The sequence below is a fragment of the Sphaerodactylus townsendi genome, linkage group LG04 (assembly GCF_021028975.2).
Source record: "Sphaerodactylus townsendi isolate TG3544 linkage group LG04, MPM_Stown_v2.3, whole genome shotgun sequence".
NCBI lineage: Eukaryota > Metazoa > Chordata > Lepidosauria > Squamata > Sphaerodactylidae > Sphaerodactylus > Sphaerodactylus townsendi.
The window spans coordinates 57709360-57726153 of NC_059428.1; the positions used below are offsets into that span (position 1 = coordinate 57709360).

The 16794-nt window shown below is 39.0% G+C and overlaps 1 long non-coding RNA gene across 1 annotated transcript in view; it reads right to left on the bottom strand.

The window, feature by feature from the left end:
• Window positions 1–787: 787 nt before the first annotated feature.
• The window catches only part of LOC125431648, a 146765-nt gene continuing 130758 nt past the window's right edge, over window positions 788–16794 (bottom strand). Inside the window, exons 2-3 of the long non-coding RNA XR_007244323.1 lie at window positions 6620–6662; window positions 788–1229 (exon numbers count right to left, since the gene is read on the bottom strand). This is a non-coding gene — a long non-coding RNA (uncharacterized LOC125431648). The remainder of the gene's footprint in view (window positions 1230–6619; window positions 6663–16794) is intronic.

Genomic DNA, 16794 nt, shown 5'->3' on the forward strand with positions numbered 1-16794 from the left:
GGAATGTTCAGTGCAAAGCATGAAATAGTATTTTAGAGATGAATTCAAATGCCTCATTCCTTCCGTTTGATTCTCAAATGTTAGCTCTCTCATTCTCAGTGTTAGCTCTCTCGTTTTTAATCACCCCCATTTTAATTTTTTTGCTAGTTTTTCTTACACCCAATTTTTCATATATAGTATGCATTGTTCTATGTTATTTGATCATCAATACATCAGCATTTTTCAATATACATATATTATAAAAAGAAATGAAATTCACTTCACATAAATATACTGTATTAATGTGAAACTTAAAACTTTGGTACACACATAAATATGCAAAACCAACAATGAAAAGTAGAGAAAAACTGTTAACAAAAATACAGAAAGAAGGTGTGTTTTCTTTCCCTCCTTGTTTTTTGGTGGTGTGTGTGTGGAGAGAGTCGTGGGGGGGAGGGATTTGACTTCAAAAATTGATAATTCAGGGCTATTATAATTGTTCTGCATTTATTTATTTGGTTTGTTTAACTTTAATATGAATCTTAACTTCCTACCAGCTGTTGATAGAGGTGCTGTCTATACATGATGCAGAATGATGCTGTAGAATTTTGAGCTGGCAAAGCGGGTGGCTTCATTTCAGAATGCAAGAGGGTTTTATGTAGTAATACTTCTGTAAAAAGACCTGAGACACTTTCTCAGGGCCTGATAATGTGCGAGTCTCTTCTGAACCAAATACCACACAGTCCATTCAGTATGAATAAAATATATTTTTGATTTATTTTAAAGTAAGCAAAGTCAATAGCACTGATGACTGTATTCACAAAATAGACAGAAAAATATTTGAAAGGCACCTAATGCCAGCAACAAGAGTGACAGTTCTAAGACAGTCCAGTCAGCGATGTTCATAGTTGCGTAGCCTTGGTTTCATAGAAGCAAGCAGAATAATTCTCTGAAGTCAGGAACAATAGTCCATATCAAAGAAACGGCAGGAAAATTGCAACATGTGCTAATAAGCCAAAGAAAAAGCTGTATCTTGTGGAATATTTCAAAGTATTATAGGTAAGGATATTAGTGAGGTGACATGCTACACCCAGTAAGATAAATTTCTACTAATTAATACAACTGCCAAAATGTTATCTTAACTACTCGCAGGTGCCCCCTATTACAAACTAGGAATGCGGTTCCAATTATCTCTCAACAGTGCTTGTGACCTTGGAGAGTTGTGTACCTCTTTCTTCAAGCTGCATCTACTGAAATGAAACAGACAGGAACTTTGCTTTGCTAAATCCTTAACAAATGGCTACAGGTATGCAAAGTTAATAGATACATTTCTATAAAACCACACTTTCTTTACAACTTCCCTCTGTAAATAGTCTTTGCAAATAAAATTAATATCTCATCAAAGAGAAAGGTTCTGGTTCTAGCTGTTGTCATGTTGCCTTAGTTTTCTATTTACAGTGAATTGTAAATTCTATTTACAGTAATATAGAAAAATGTAATACTTCACTCCCAGTCTAAAGTCTTCTATATAATACTGTCACTCTGCCTCCCTCTGAGGACAAACTAGATATAAGTGTATCCTTGTGTCTACTGTGGGGCTGCTATGGCTAATATAAAATGATATAAAAATTCTCTGAGAGTCTGATCCTGCTATAGACACAAGGATGTTGTTTTGTCTAGTTTGGTCCTGATGTATGTAAAGACCAGCTGCCAAACAAATAATATTTCACTCTTACAATCCTATTCAACTTGAGAATGCGAAGCACTGAGTTCACTGAATTGACTTTGGAAAAGCAGATGATATATTCAATATGCTATCATTGATTGCCTGGAACTTTCTACTTAAATATGGCTAATGAAGAGTCTTAGAAGTCCTGAATTGTTAAACATATGAAATATCCTGATTACTTTGCGGCACTAATGAAATTCCACGACTTATAACATTGTATAGAAACAATTACACCTGCAATTACCCACTCTTTGTATTGCATAACACACTATTAGATTGGGATGCCAGCTGAGGTCCATTTTTGTTCACTGGAATTTTGTACAATAACTGTTAGTAGTACATAGAATAATAGCCAGCTGAAGTTGGCATATAAGATGATGGTATTGTTCTATATGAAGAATCTATTTGGTAAAACCTGGAAGACTCTCCACGGGTTAGGGAGCAATTGAAGGGGGGAAGTTTGTCCATTTTTAACAAGAAAACAAATTAAATGCTACACTTCTGACATTGGTAGAATTTTGTGCCCTTCTCCTTGAATCCAGCTTATTAATGGTGTTACAACGAGTATAGTCTTCTGTAGAAAAGTGGTGAAAGTGAGTGATATAGTCAGATAAGGAATTTTTCCATAGCTCATTGATGATCTTGGGATACAATCAAACTTTATAAGCATCATTTTTTAAAAAAAATTATGCTATTTTCCATGTAATGTTTTCAAGGGAGTGCTTAATGTTTTAAAAAGGTGCACGAGGCATAAAGCCTGCATGGGGACACTGCATATTTGCCTAACAAAAGCTCTGTTACAGAGTATAGGAAGGAGCAGTTTGGTACTTAGGTCTAAGTATTCAGAAGTATCTTTCTTTGCTGTGTATACTGCTATTTTTTTATGTCTTTCTTTAAATAAGGGGCATGGGAAAGAGTGCTACAAAATAGACTTGGCTAAAAAGGGATGAGATGGGCTAAAGCAGTAGTGCCTGAAACTTCTCCCCCCACCCTCACCCCCTGCTGCCTAGGGACAAAACCAGTCTAAATGTACCTCTTCTTCATAATGACAGTTTAGAGTAATATACCACTTTCAGGTGCCTTGTATATTAGATTAGTTTAATTCATGAAGCATTCCAAAGATAGAAAGCACTCCAGGGTGTTGCTGCTTGGAAAGCAAGAAAATACTTGAACTCACACTGCCTGGCCTTTATTGCCTTGCTTTTGATTTAAGTCTTTAAAAATACTTTTCTTCAGTATCCACCAACGGTTCAAATCAACCACTGAGAATTTCAACCAATATTGTGTGTTTTACTGTCCTTGAATTCCAGTAGGGTGCTAGATTATGAATTTGAACATTTTAAAAAGTCCCCCTGTTTTATAATTGGGAACTAATCTCAGTGCCATCTTCAAAGGATATGATATTTTCAGGCATTAATACATAAAACTAATTTTGATCCTTGTTAAATTACTTCATGGCTTTGTTTAGAAAGAATTTTAGATTTCATTTCAATAAAGTATTAACAACTAAAGTGGCTGCAAGACATTTAAGGGATCGGACATTGTTACTGTATTTACAAAAAATAACAATAAGTTTACTTCTTATCTCTTCCAAGGGCAGCTGAATAGTGGTGTCTGCACTGTGCAACATACTTTCTGGGCAGTGATGGGATTTAAATAATTTAACAACCAGTTCCAGTGGTGAGATTCAAATAATTTAACAACTGGTTGTTTACAAGGCACCATTTTAACAACCGGTTCTGCCGAAATGGTGCGAACCGACTGAATTCCACCACTGTTCCTGGGTACATAGAGTCTGACATCATCATCATCATCATCATCATCATCATCATCATCATCATCATCATCATCAACAACAACAACAACAACAACAACAACACACCTTTATTAGGCATAAATATCAAAATAAAATAATAAAACAATATTTATGTATGTATGTATGTATGTATGTATGTATGTATGTATGTATGTATGTATGTATGTATTTATTTTATTCGATTTAATAGACCGCCCTACCCCCGAGGGGCTCAGAACAGATTAGATTTCCCTTACAAGCAGAGCCTGCAGCAAATATTGGGCTGTAATCCCTAACAACCAAGGATTACTGCTGTTAAGTAATTTAACAATATCAGCTTTAGGGGAGCAGAAGGGCTGTACTGTGGCAGAAGGGCTTCCCTAAGCAACTCATATTTGAGTCAATGGAACAGGATATGTTCCAATGTTTCAATACGAGCTGGACAATGTGGGCATACTCTGTCCGATGAGGGAGAATTCCTATAATGGCCTTGTGCCAGGGCTGGAGAGCAGACATTGCATCTGGCTCTGGTAAGGACCCAACGTTGCTTAGGATCAGTGATATGCACTAGGTATGAGGTAATTTTTTGATACCCATTAAATTGATACCCAAAAACAATGGGGAGCATGTTGTTTTTGCTTGGCTCATTAACAATTGCCGCTTTTGGTCAAATAATTTAGTTCTGACTACCCTTAAAATTTCTTGGGGCTCCATCGTGGAAAGGGCCTCCAGGGATAAACCCATAGAGGTAAGTTTGCACATGATTGTACTCCACCATTTTGGTTTGTAGCTTGGGTAAGACCTTGTGCAGTAGGCTGTTGGGTTCAGTGTGAAAACACAGCCTAGTCCAAAACTTAAAAGTAATTAACCAGGCCCTAGTTGTTAGTGGGTGCAGGCTGGCCTCTAGGCATAGAACCACATATGGGACACAGTGGGGTACTTCAAATATTCTATATAGAAAAGATGATTGAACCCTTTCTATTGATTTGTTCCAAGCACCAGCCCATACTGGGACCCCGTATAGGAGATGCTGTAGTACTTTAGCTTGATATACCTTTAGGGCTGATGGTATATGTTTCTGCCTTTAGCATAGAAAAAGTTACTCACTGCCACAATCGCGGTAGAACATCCCTTAACTGCAGTGTTTCTATATTGGAGTCACTTCACATTGATTGAAAATAAATCCCCAGGTACTTAAAGAATTTCACCTGTTCAATGGCAGTACCATATATGGTCCATCTATGCATTGTAACCTTGTTTGAAAATACCATTATTTTGGTTTTTGTGGTGTTGAGGGTTAATAGGTTATCAGCAAAGTACTCAGTGCTCTTCATCAAGAGACGGTTAAGCCCTGCTCTTGACCTTGAAAGCAGGACCGCATCATCTGCATAAAGCAGGATGGGAATTGGCGTATTGTCCAAGACGGGGCAGTGGGAATTTATTGCTTTTAAAGAGGGGACAGATCATTTAGAAAAATATTAAATAGAATTGAAGCCAGAATGCAGCCTTGTTTCACCCCATTCGTTGTGATGATTTTGGAGGTTAGCTCCCCTGCCTGGGAATACTTGACTTGACAAGGGATGTTATGATGTAGTAGTCTGATCAGAGTGAGAAATATTTTATCTAGACCCAGATTTTCAAGTTTCATCCAGAGCCGATTCCTGTCTACTGAGTCTGACATTTTAATCATTACACCATTCCAGCCAATCTCCCCTTTGAGACTTGCCGTTCTGTACCCTTTATGGGTTTAGGTGCATGGCAAAGACCTTTCTCCTTACCCTGGCATTTGGTTAGCCTCCTTGGAAACCCACTCTACAGCTGCTGGTCTGGGGGGTGGGGTGGAGTTGTGGGGGTTGGACTTAATTTTTTATGTTATTTTTATTGTTTTGATCTAATTGTTATATTTTATTTATGATGTTTTTATTGAGATTTTTAATTTTTTTAACCTACAGAAGTCACCTAGAAACTTTGATATGAAGTAGGGTATAAATATTTATAAACAAACAAACAAACAAATACATTATTGACAAGTATTCTGGATTGCTGCATCTTCAGTGCTTGCTTCCCATCCTGTGGAAGATCTTCTAGGGTTACTCATGAAACTATAATTTTACACGCCATCTTTTCCTCTATCCAATATTTTTCTGAAAGCTATCATATAAAATTTCATTTATCATAACTGGACATCATCTAGCAACTCAAACTCAAACTAGTAGTCTTATTATGTAGGGCAGAAAGTGGGTCAAGATCAGATGTGATTGTTCCTCGACAATATTTTGAGTCCTGGGATTTCATCAGGGCAGAAAAACACTATCCCCACCCCTTGTGATTTTCTAAACTGTGAGCAGTATTTTCCCTTGCATTTTTTTTCTTGTGGGATCATATAGTACATGTTCTTCTCCACTGAAGTCCTTTAAACTATGTTAGGGACTCATAAAAATCCTTTTTGGTTGAAGTTTCATAGCAGAATTTCAAATTTCCAAGCCCTCCTCCCTATCAAAGCAATCTTAAACAGGTCTAGTCAGACTCTGATTCAGGTCTATTCAATAGGGCTCAGTCACTACCAGGGAAGTGCTCCTACGATTGTACCAGATATGTACTAGCTGAAGGGAAGCAAACAGTAAGTCCTTGCTTCATCTCAGCTGAAGATTCTCTTGTATTACATAGATGCTTAGATTACTGGTAACTAATGGTAAACTAATAACAGAATTGGTAGGTGGGAAAAGATAAACTGCAGCAAAGTATTTGTCTTTTCTTTTGAGTCAGTCATACTCCTTTTACAGTGGTCACTACTTAAAGAAGTACTGTAGTACTGCACTATTCCTGAAGTACTGTACTGTATGGTATGATGTACCCTGATGCTTCCAAATCTTGGAAGTTAAGCAGGATTGATATTTGGAAAACTCTGCAGAGGAAAACAATGGCAAGTGATTCTCATTTGACTTGAAAGCCCCTTGCTGAGATCATCATAGGTTGGTTGTGACTTGATGGTACACACATACAGTCCTGTACTGTATATTTACATCTTAAATGATGCCAATATCTGAGAAATGGAAATGTCCCTGTGAAAAAAAGTGTGATTTTAAAAGTGCAGGTCTGCAGTTATTATTGCTTACCTTTCAGAACGAGATGTCTGCCTTAGTCCCATGGAGTACCAACCTGTGCAGAGAAACAAATCCCCTCTTCTAAAAATATTTCTAGTAGAAGCTTAGAGGTATGCCGATGAAAATAGCACAAGGGGAAGAATTAAATTTTTGCAACAATCTTTATTAAAATTTTAGGTGGCAATTTACCAGTTTTAAAAGCTCAGAAAATTCATTCATGATTATTTACAGAATTCCACAGACAGTGCTCTGCATCACAAGTGGTTATCATTTGACAGAGCTATAGTTTATTTTCATATGTGGTCAACATCACCACCATTATCATCATCCAGATCAAGTTTGTTTGGAATGTTATATTCCTTAAATTTCAAAGGTAGTATATTATTTTTGACAGACAACAGTACAAGCAGGCAGAAGATGAAAACAAAAAGATCAAAAAGATAATTTTATGACATCTCATCCCCATGAAAAGCAAAGACATTTAGATAAATTGTCCATAATGTCAAACACTATCTCAAGATTTGAACAAATTTTGAATATAAAGAATTCAATTATGCTGTACAAAGAACATTTTCAGATATAGAGGTGAACACTTAAAAACATAAATCCAGAAATAAACAAAGAATCTCAGCCTTCTTTTTTAGAGGCACTCAGTGTCCCAGCTCCAACCAACTTTTAGATAGTTCTTCAGTAGAAATTAGACCTTTCACCTGAGGACCTTGCTCTCATTTCTTATCCATATGGCCAGAGAAAGGGAAAGTAGATTAACGTCTATATTTTTATTCCAAACCTTTTCACATTTTCAGTGAAGATACTTGGCCTTACATATGATGCCAATTTTTTGCCCCTCACAAGTCATTTCTGCATATTTGTTTCCTATTTTTATTAGTAAGCTTTTTGACATGCAATATACTCTGCAGCTAAATAGACATCTGCAGTGTTCAATTTCATCCTTTGTGTATGTGTGTCTTAGTCTGTGCATTCCCCATCAAATCACAGCTAACTTATGGTGACCCCTGTAGGGTTTTCAAGGCAAAAGACATTCGGAAGTAGTTTGCCAATGCCTGCCTCTCAAGTGGCTTGAGAGAGTTCTGAGAGAACTGTAACTGGTCCAAGGTCATCAAGCAAGCTTCAGCACGTTGGCTGTCATTTTCACTTTTTACCCATTTATTATTTTGGCAACTTTTCTTTGTATCTTCAAGTTTGAAGCCAGTATGGGATTTCTTCTGCTGTTTACAATTTTTGAACTAAATAAAACCTATGTAACATTTCATACATTAGCTATTCTTGTTTGGAAAAATGCATACAGGAAGCTGTAAAAATAATGACATCTTTTGTAAAAAGGAAGAAGTAAACATGCATATTTCCTGATGAAAAATATTGACAAATGGGGGAAAATTGGATTTATCAAGTTTGTCTAGTTTAGTGCCATGCTGGTATGAAAAGAGGTATTCAATATCAAATCACAACCAGTGAGACACTGAATGTATTCCTGAAAAGACCAGAAATACTTGAGATGCCCCACTTAGTTGTAAATAAAAGATCTATGAGGTAGCACATCCAACTTAGTTACACTACAGTAAACTCTGCATCTCAGAGCACAATCAGGAGCTGTGGTCTCTCAGAGCTCAAGTGTGCCAATTTGTTGGGTCGCTTGCTTGCTTCCAAGCCCTGTTTAGTCAGCCATTTAAGACCTTGGCTTGGATCCTGCACTTGCATTCCATTTGGTCCACTTACAGATTTAAACCCAATGCATATACACAACTGAACACAGGATCAGGCCTCCAGAGACTTGGCAGAACCACAGGTTGGTAAAATATTCATATAGCTTTTTAAAATGCTTTTATTTTCTTGATAAAGTGGCTTTCTTAGAAGTAATAGACTCTGTGTTACCTGCAAACTTTTAAATGAAATAGGTTGACTTTACAAAAACCCACCTTCTCCTTCAAACAAAAATTGTGTTGAACGAGTGCTCTTCTACTGTCTGGCTGCTTTACACATTGTTTTTCTTTTTGACATTATCAGTTTTACAGGATGAAATTAGTTTGCACTATAATAATAGGTACATGTGACCATAAGAGATGAGATGATATGAGAGAGACATTTGGTGAAGTGGTTAGAATGTTGAGCTAACAACTGTAAGACCCAGGTTAAAAGCTCCAGTCTTCCACAAAGCACTTCAAATGACCTTGGGCCAGTCACTCTGCCTCTTATTATGGATGAAGCAGGAATGACGGCAGCCACTCAGAGATCTTTGGAGAAAAGAAGGATAAAAATGTACTAAATAAATAAAGATGATTGAATCTTTTCACTCATATAATTTAGATGCAGAATATTAAAATCTGCAGAACTGGATAAGTAATAAAAATGACATTCACCTTTACAGAGACAATTTGGTTGCTCTGTCCTTACAACTAGATGGCTTCCAGAACAGTACTGAGGAATGTCTGTGTGGATATTTATTTACAAAAATCATACGCTATCTTTTGTTCCTCATCAGGGCTACAAAGGTAACTGCAAATGTAGAGTTCAGGTCAGTTTGGATGCAAGAGATTATTCGCAAAGTATGAAGCTTACATAAGAACATAAGAACAAGCCAGCTGGATCAGACCAAAGTCCATCTAGTCCAGCTCTCTGCTACTCACAGTGCCCACCAGGTGCCTTTGGGAGCTCACATGTAGGATGTGAAAGCAATGGCCTTCTGCTGCTGCTGCTGCTCCTGAGCACCTGGTCTGCTAAGGCATTTGCAATCTCAGATCAAAGAGGATCAAGATTGGTAGCCATAAATCAACTTCTCCATAAATCTGTCCAAGCCCCTTTTAAAGCTATCCAGGTTAGTGGCCATCACCACCTCCTGTGGCAGCATATTCCAAACACCAATCACACGTTGCGTGAAGAAGTGTTTCCTTTTATTAGTCCTAATTCTTCCCCCCAGCATTTTTCAATGTATGCCCCTGGTTCTAGTATTGTGAGAGAAAAGAAAAATTTCTCTCTGTCAACATTTTTTCTACCCCATGCATATTAATTTTGTGAACTTCAATCCATATCCCCCTCAGCCGCCTCCACTCTCAAACTAAAGAGTCCCAAAGCGGCTGCAGCTTCTCCTCATAGGGAAGGTGCTCCAGTCCCACCATCAATCATCCTTGTTGCCCTTCTCTGCACTTTTTCTATCTCCTCAATATCCTTTTTTTGAGATCGCACGTGACCAGAACTGGACACAGTACTCCAAGTGCGGTCGCACCACTGCTTTATATAAAGGGTATGACAATCTTTACCCAGTTTTATTATCAATTCCTTTCTAATGATCCCCAGCATAGGAGTTTGCCTTTTTTCACGGCTGCCATGCATTGAGTTGACATTCCCATGGAACTATCAACTAAGACAGCCCTAAATCCCTTTCCTGGTCTGTGACTGATAGCACTGACCCTGTAAGCGATGTGTATGTGAAGTTTGGATTTTTGCCCCTATGTGCATCACTTTTACATTTTGCTACATTGAACTGCATTTACCATTTATGAGCCCACTCACCTAATTTATCAAGGTCAGCTTGGAGCTCTTCGCCATAATCCTTTGTGTTTCTCACCACCCTACATAATTTGGTATCATCTGCAAACTTGGCCCACCACGCTACCCACCTACTTCAGGTCATTTTATGAATAGGTTAAAGAGCACTGGTCTAATCTGGATCCTAGGAGGACACCACCCCTACATCCTCTCCATTGTGAGAACTTCCCATTTTACACTTGCTCTTTGTTTCCTGTTTCTCAACCAGTTTTTAATCCATGGGAGGGACTTCCCCTCTTATTCCCTTCATTGCTGAGGTTTCTCAGCAGAAGTCTCTGGTGAGGAACAATCCAAAAGCTTAACTTTTGAAATCCAAGTAGACAATGTCCACCGGTTCACCCCTGTCCACATGCCGTTTACACCCTCAAAGAACTCTAGTAAGTTTGTAAGACAGGATTTGCCTCTGCAAAGAAACCATGCTGAATCTCTCTCAGCAGGTCTTGCTTTTCTACATGTTTTATAATTTTATCTTTAATGATAGATTCTACTACTAGTTATCAGGAACAGATGTCAAACTGACTATTGGCCTGTAATTTCCGGGTCCCCTAGATCCTTTCTTAAAGATTGAGGGTGTGACATTGGCCATCTTCCAGTCTTCAGGGATGGAGCCTGATTTCAGGGATAAGTTGCATATTAAAAGTGAGAAGATCAGCAATTTCGTAGCAGAGCATCTTTAAGAACTCTTGAATTGAATGCAATCCTGGGCCAGGGGATTTGAGTAACTTATTTAGTTTATCAATGGCTGCAGAACTGCTTCCTTGTCTACCACCTATCTTCGCTAGTTCCTCCGGATTCGCCTCCTAAGAAGCTTGGTTCAGGTGCAGGAATGTTCCTCCTGCCTCCCTCTTGGAGTGAAGACAGATGCAAAGAGATTCATTCAGCTTCTCTGCAATCTCCTGCCATCTTTTAGCACACCCCCCTTTGTTCCTTTGATGCATCCCTAGCGGGCCTACGGCTTCCCTTGCTGGCTTCCATAGCACGTGATGTACTTGAAGAACTGTTTGTTGCTGGTCTTGATGTTCATAGCCATCGCGTTCCCTCATAATCAACACGCCTCCCACTTACAGCTAACTTGCTTCTCTTTTACTTACCATTTGTGTTTCCCTCTCATATTCTTCATCAGCCAAACTGGACTTCCATTTTCTAAAGACATTTTTTCTTTTTTCTGATAATTTCCTCCCACCTCTCTTGTTAACCATGGTGGCTTTTCTTTCTTTTGGACTAGGTGCTGCCTTTTCTAACCTGTGGAACACATTCCAAGCTGAAAGGCTTTTATCACTGTGTTTTTTAAATAACCTCCAAGCATCCCTGGACAGTTTGACCTCTCTTGATTTTCCCTTTCAACTTCCTCGCTATCCCCCTCATCTTTGAGAATTTCCCTTTCTGGCCCGAATGATAGCGACATTAGTAGTTGCCAGCATTGTTCATGCTGAGATAATGGAATCTGACGAAACAGCATTGTAGCCAGTGGCTGTTCCCCTATTGGCTCAACAACACTGACTTCCCTGCACCAGGTCCTGTGGGTCCCACATAGGGTAGATCTAGGATCACCTCTCCCCTGTGGTTGGTTCCACAACCATCTGCTCTAAGCCAGTCATTTTAGCATATCAGGAATGCTGTCTCCCTTACTATGACCTGAACATGCATTTTTCCAGTTTATATCAGGATAGTTAAAAATCACCATTACCACTACATTTTGTTTTGTTGGCCTCTCTAATTTCTTTTTTTCCATCTCAGAATCCTCTTGCTTGCGCACGGGTCCGGGGGGGGGGGCGATATTATATGTTCTAATGTTAAACTGTCCTTCACACCTGGTATTGATATCACAATGAAGTGATTCTGTAGGGAACCAGCTCCTTGCATTGTCTATTGTTATGTGATACATATGCTCTTTTGATGTAAAGAGGCAACTCCACCCCTATCGCCCTGTCCTATCCTTCCTATAGAGCCACCATGTAGCCTGGTATAACAGCATCCACTGGTTCTCCTCATTCCACCATGTCTCTAGCAATGCCCACTATATCAAAGTCCCTCCTTCAAAACTCTCTGTACTCCTAAGCTCCCCATTTTTTAGGTGAAGGCTTCTACTATTAGCATAGAGACACCTGTATGCCCTGTCTCTGTCGCCAACCTGGAAGGTTTAATAGCCCTTTACCCTCAAAGTCTTTTTTGTAGACACTATCCCTTATCACATGTACATTGCTATGTTCACTCGCTTGTATGTGGTTGATTTAGAGAAAAACCTCCCTCTCTGTCTGCATCCCCATAGATGCCAGCGATTCCGAGACGAGAGTCACCTCAGCTCCTGTCGGCTTTCCCCCAGTGATCAGTTTAAAAGCTGTTCCTGCCACCTTTTAATGTTGGCCAGCAACTCTGGTTCCCTCTTTGGTTGGAATGAAGCCACGTCCGTTTGTACCAGGCCTGCCGCCTTGTCCCAAAAGGTTCCCCAGTTCCTGACAAATCTGAAACCCTCTGCCTTACACCACCTTCTCATCCACGCATTGAGACCCTGTATCTCCGCTTGCCTAGCTCGCCAGAATAAGCTTAACTATCACAGTGAAGTTATACAGGACAGATCACTTGGATCTGGCCTACCACTTGGAACAGCATTCCTGGCCTACATTGTGCAGATTCAATTAGATAAGTTTCTTTCTTTGCCCTCATGACTGCCACAAGGTACATTTTAAAATGAATTTTAACCAATGCCTTCTTTCAGTGTAACTATATTTTGTCTTTTAATTGTTCACATCCCCTCAGTAAACCAGGCAGCTACCAGGGCTCTAACACCTGAGAAAGGACCGTTGGGAATGATTATGCCAACTGCCCAGGTCATTTCTTCATTCTAGAGGTCAACCAGGGTACCGACAGGAATACCATCCATACCAACAGTAGTGCTATCAGAAAGCCATTCATATCTATCTGGTTCTGGATCAGATAATTTTAATACATCCCCCGCACCTGCTGAGTCTGGGTATCATTTAAACCTGAACAGATAGTGATCTGTCCATGACATAGGAGCCATTATCAATTCATCCATCTCAGACCTCATTCATCATTTCCCAGGTGTAATAATAAATTGATGCTTGGGTTATTAAATCAGAAAGGGGTTCAGTTTGATATGACAAAATATTCTGGAATTCTTGATCTCTCTGAAATGAGACAGGTATTGACTGGGAAGGAGGAAAACGCAAAGCACCTTGCAGTTGGCACAACCTTTTGGTAGGCTGAACCTAGGAGATCTTCCAAGGTTTTTGTCATTATCTTTTAAATGATTAGCTCTTTCTTGTCAGATAAATTTTTGTTAAGATGCAGATTGACTGGGAATTGGAAAAACAACTTCAAGCCAAAGCTTCTATTTCCTCACTTGGTAACAGAAGACTAAATATCAAGATTTATCCATCTCAATCTTCACTTTCTATAAAACTAATAAGAAGATTTAGGTGGAGAACTGTTCAGAAACAGGTCTCACAGTCTGACCATGGGTTTGCCTAGTAACACAATTCAATTGTGTTTAAACTCCTACATAGAGAAGAGCAATGGGCAGAAAGTGTTAAATGACATTTATATTATTATCATTCCTAAAAACAGTGATGCAGTATAAATGTATTTGACTTTAATGAGATGCAAACAGCTCACTGAGATTATAGAAATTGATAGCAAACTATCGCCCTAAAGGAATTCGTACTAATACAGAACTATTGTTGAAATTTACATTTATAGATTATGAAGGCTTGGATTCCTGAAAATGCATTGTTGAATTTAAGGAATTTAAAAGCACTATATTTGTAAGATAAATCTGCTTATTACTTTAATTTTTAAAAAACATCTGATTGTGACAGACAGGGTAGGCTCTTCCTCTTCCTAAGAGCAAGCAGTGGAAGCGAACAGAAATGTAAGCATGTCATTAAGGAATTGGCAGCTTCACCATTCCCCTTCAGTATGCAACTGGACAAAACTATAGACACTTTCCAGTGTAGCCAGCTCCTTGTTTTTGTTCGCACATGCATGCTGATGCCATCAAAGTAGAATTTGTATTTTCTGCATCCCTTTTGGAAACTACAAAGGTCCTTGATTCTTTGGAAATGGTAACAAGTTTTTTGCCAAACAAAACTTTGAATTGAAAGAAAAGTTTCATACTGTCCTGTGATGCTTGGTAATGTTACCTTTGGCTGGTCTAGGCTAAACAAGAGCCACAACAGAATATAATGAAACAGAAATCTTTATTTTGATAGACAGTGATTCATTCAGCAAGAGGTGAAGGCACAGTAAACAAAATAACTCAGCCCTTTTTATACCCCAAGTATTACATCATAGACAAAAAGATTATGTATAAGAAATTCATGCCCATCAGGGTCCTTCAGATCAAGGCTTTCTGATTCATTGTTTTTTCACACTTCTTCATCCCAGGACTGTTCCCTATCTCCTATCCAGAATGTAACTATATAACAGTTTTTACAATTATCATTGGGCCCGAATATTTGTCTACTTAAACTATACAAATACTACCCCCCCTGTATCCAAGGTATCAAAGGGGTACCAAATTGCTGGGCCGAGGCAATAACTGTGAATCACCCACCGGCTGACAGTTGCCTCTTGGGTGGGGTAAGGTGGAACCAGCCAAGGGTCAGCAAAGCCCGCACCATTTTTTGGGCCAGGGCTGACGTCACCTGAGGGAAGGGCTGACTGAACCTGTAAAAGGGGTCAGCCCTTCTTTGTGCCGACCATGTGCTCTGGCAGGCTGGCAATTTGCCCACCCACCTCTCCCTGGGCTTTTATATGGTACTGCATGTTTTTTCTGTCACCCAGCTAGCCATGGCCCGGTGGGTACCGCGGGTATTATTGATCTGGAAGTGCTTGGCCCAGTGACAAGAGTGGCAACCTGCTGAACCGGCAAATGGGGAACACCTCTTGCCAGGAGCGTTCGCCCGGCAGAGCCCCTCAGCAGAGCGAAGCCCAATATAGGGCATCCCCCTTGGGAGCTTTGCTAGGAATCAGACAGGCCAGATCAAGACCCATGCTACGCCTCACGCTTCTGCTTTGTTTGGTTAATAAATGGTTGTGGCCAAGTGTTTATCCCAGCAAAGAGTCTTGTGTGGTTTTTGGGAGAGGATCCACCCAGGTGGTTCCCACCCTCAGAAGGCAAAAACATGATTGGGATTTTTGAAACTATCCTCTCATTATTTCTTCAAATGTAAAAGATCAGACCTCTAAAATGTTTTTAGTTCTTAGCTATTTGGCCTTCCTTAGTATTTGATAAGCATTGTTTATATTAGGGAACAGAGAAACCACTCTTACTTGCCAAATTTCTTTATCCTTGTTAATTTATCCATAGGCCTTAGACTGGGACAGAAAACTTTTCTTTAATTTTCTTATGTTTTATATCTTCCTTATTTATTATTTTAATAAAATATACTTTTCTCATGCCCTGGTTACAGTAATACATCAGGTTTTGCGAAAACTTTGGATTAAAGGAAGAGGTCCTCACACATCACTGTATCACTCATTTACTTTTTTACATTTGACGTGCTACTGGCAACAAAGTTCTACCAACAACAGCCACAAAAGTTATCAAGTTTATCAGAAAAAAGTCTCTGAATCATTTTAAAAATATTTTGTCAAGAAATGGGAGCTAAATATGAAATGCTTCTCGACTACATAGAAGTTTGCTGCCTTTCAAGAGGATAAATCTTGAAGTTCTTGTTTGAATTAAGAGCAGAAATTTCTCTTTTTCTGAAAGAAAAACAAAACCTATTTTTGGAACATTAGGAAATAAAGGATTTTATCTATGAATTGGCTTATCTGGTAGATATTTTCAGGATATGAATTTGATTTATCTTTCACTTTAAGGTCTTACTGAAAAAGTTATTACTGAAAAAGTTACAAACTTTCTTGGCTAAACTGCCAATAAGAAAAAAAGGGAAGAGGCTGACATCTTTGCAAACTTTCAAATGCTGTTGAAAGTGCTTTACCAACATGGAGTTGAGATGCAAAATTCTTTGCCAATTTATTTGAAAAGAGAACTCTGTGAGCACCTGCAAATACTCAAAACTTTTTCAAAAGTCATTTTGATCTTGATGGCATCAAAATTCAACAATGGATCCACAATCCTTTTCTTCCTGATATAAACCGTATACAAGATGTAGACCTAACCACAGATGAATCCACTGATCATAGGATTAAAAAAAACCCTGCTACAATTGGAATAACTCAAAAAGCCTTGGATAATTTTGGTGTTAAAACCATAAAGGTGGAAGGGGCCATATAGGTCATCTAGTCCAACCCCCTGCTCAGTGCAGAATCAACTAGACCTAGAGCAACGCTCACAAGTGTTTATCCAGCCTCTGCTTGAAGACTGCCAGAGAAGCAGAGCTCACCACATCCCTTGGCAGCCGATTCCACTGCTGAACTACTCCTACTGTAAAAATTTATTCCTGATGTCCACATGCTACCTTTCCACCTGTACTATATTTATTATTGCAAATCCTATCCCCTGCTGCCAACAAAAAAGCTCCCTGTCCTCTTTTAAGTGATAGCCTTTCAAATACTTAAACAGAGCTATTGTGTACCCCCTCTGCCTCCTCTTTTCCATATTAAACATTTCCAGCTCTTTCAGCCTTTCCTTG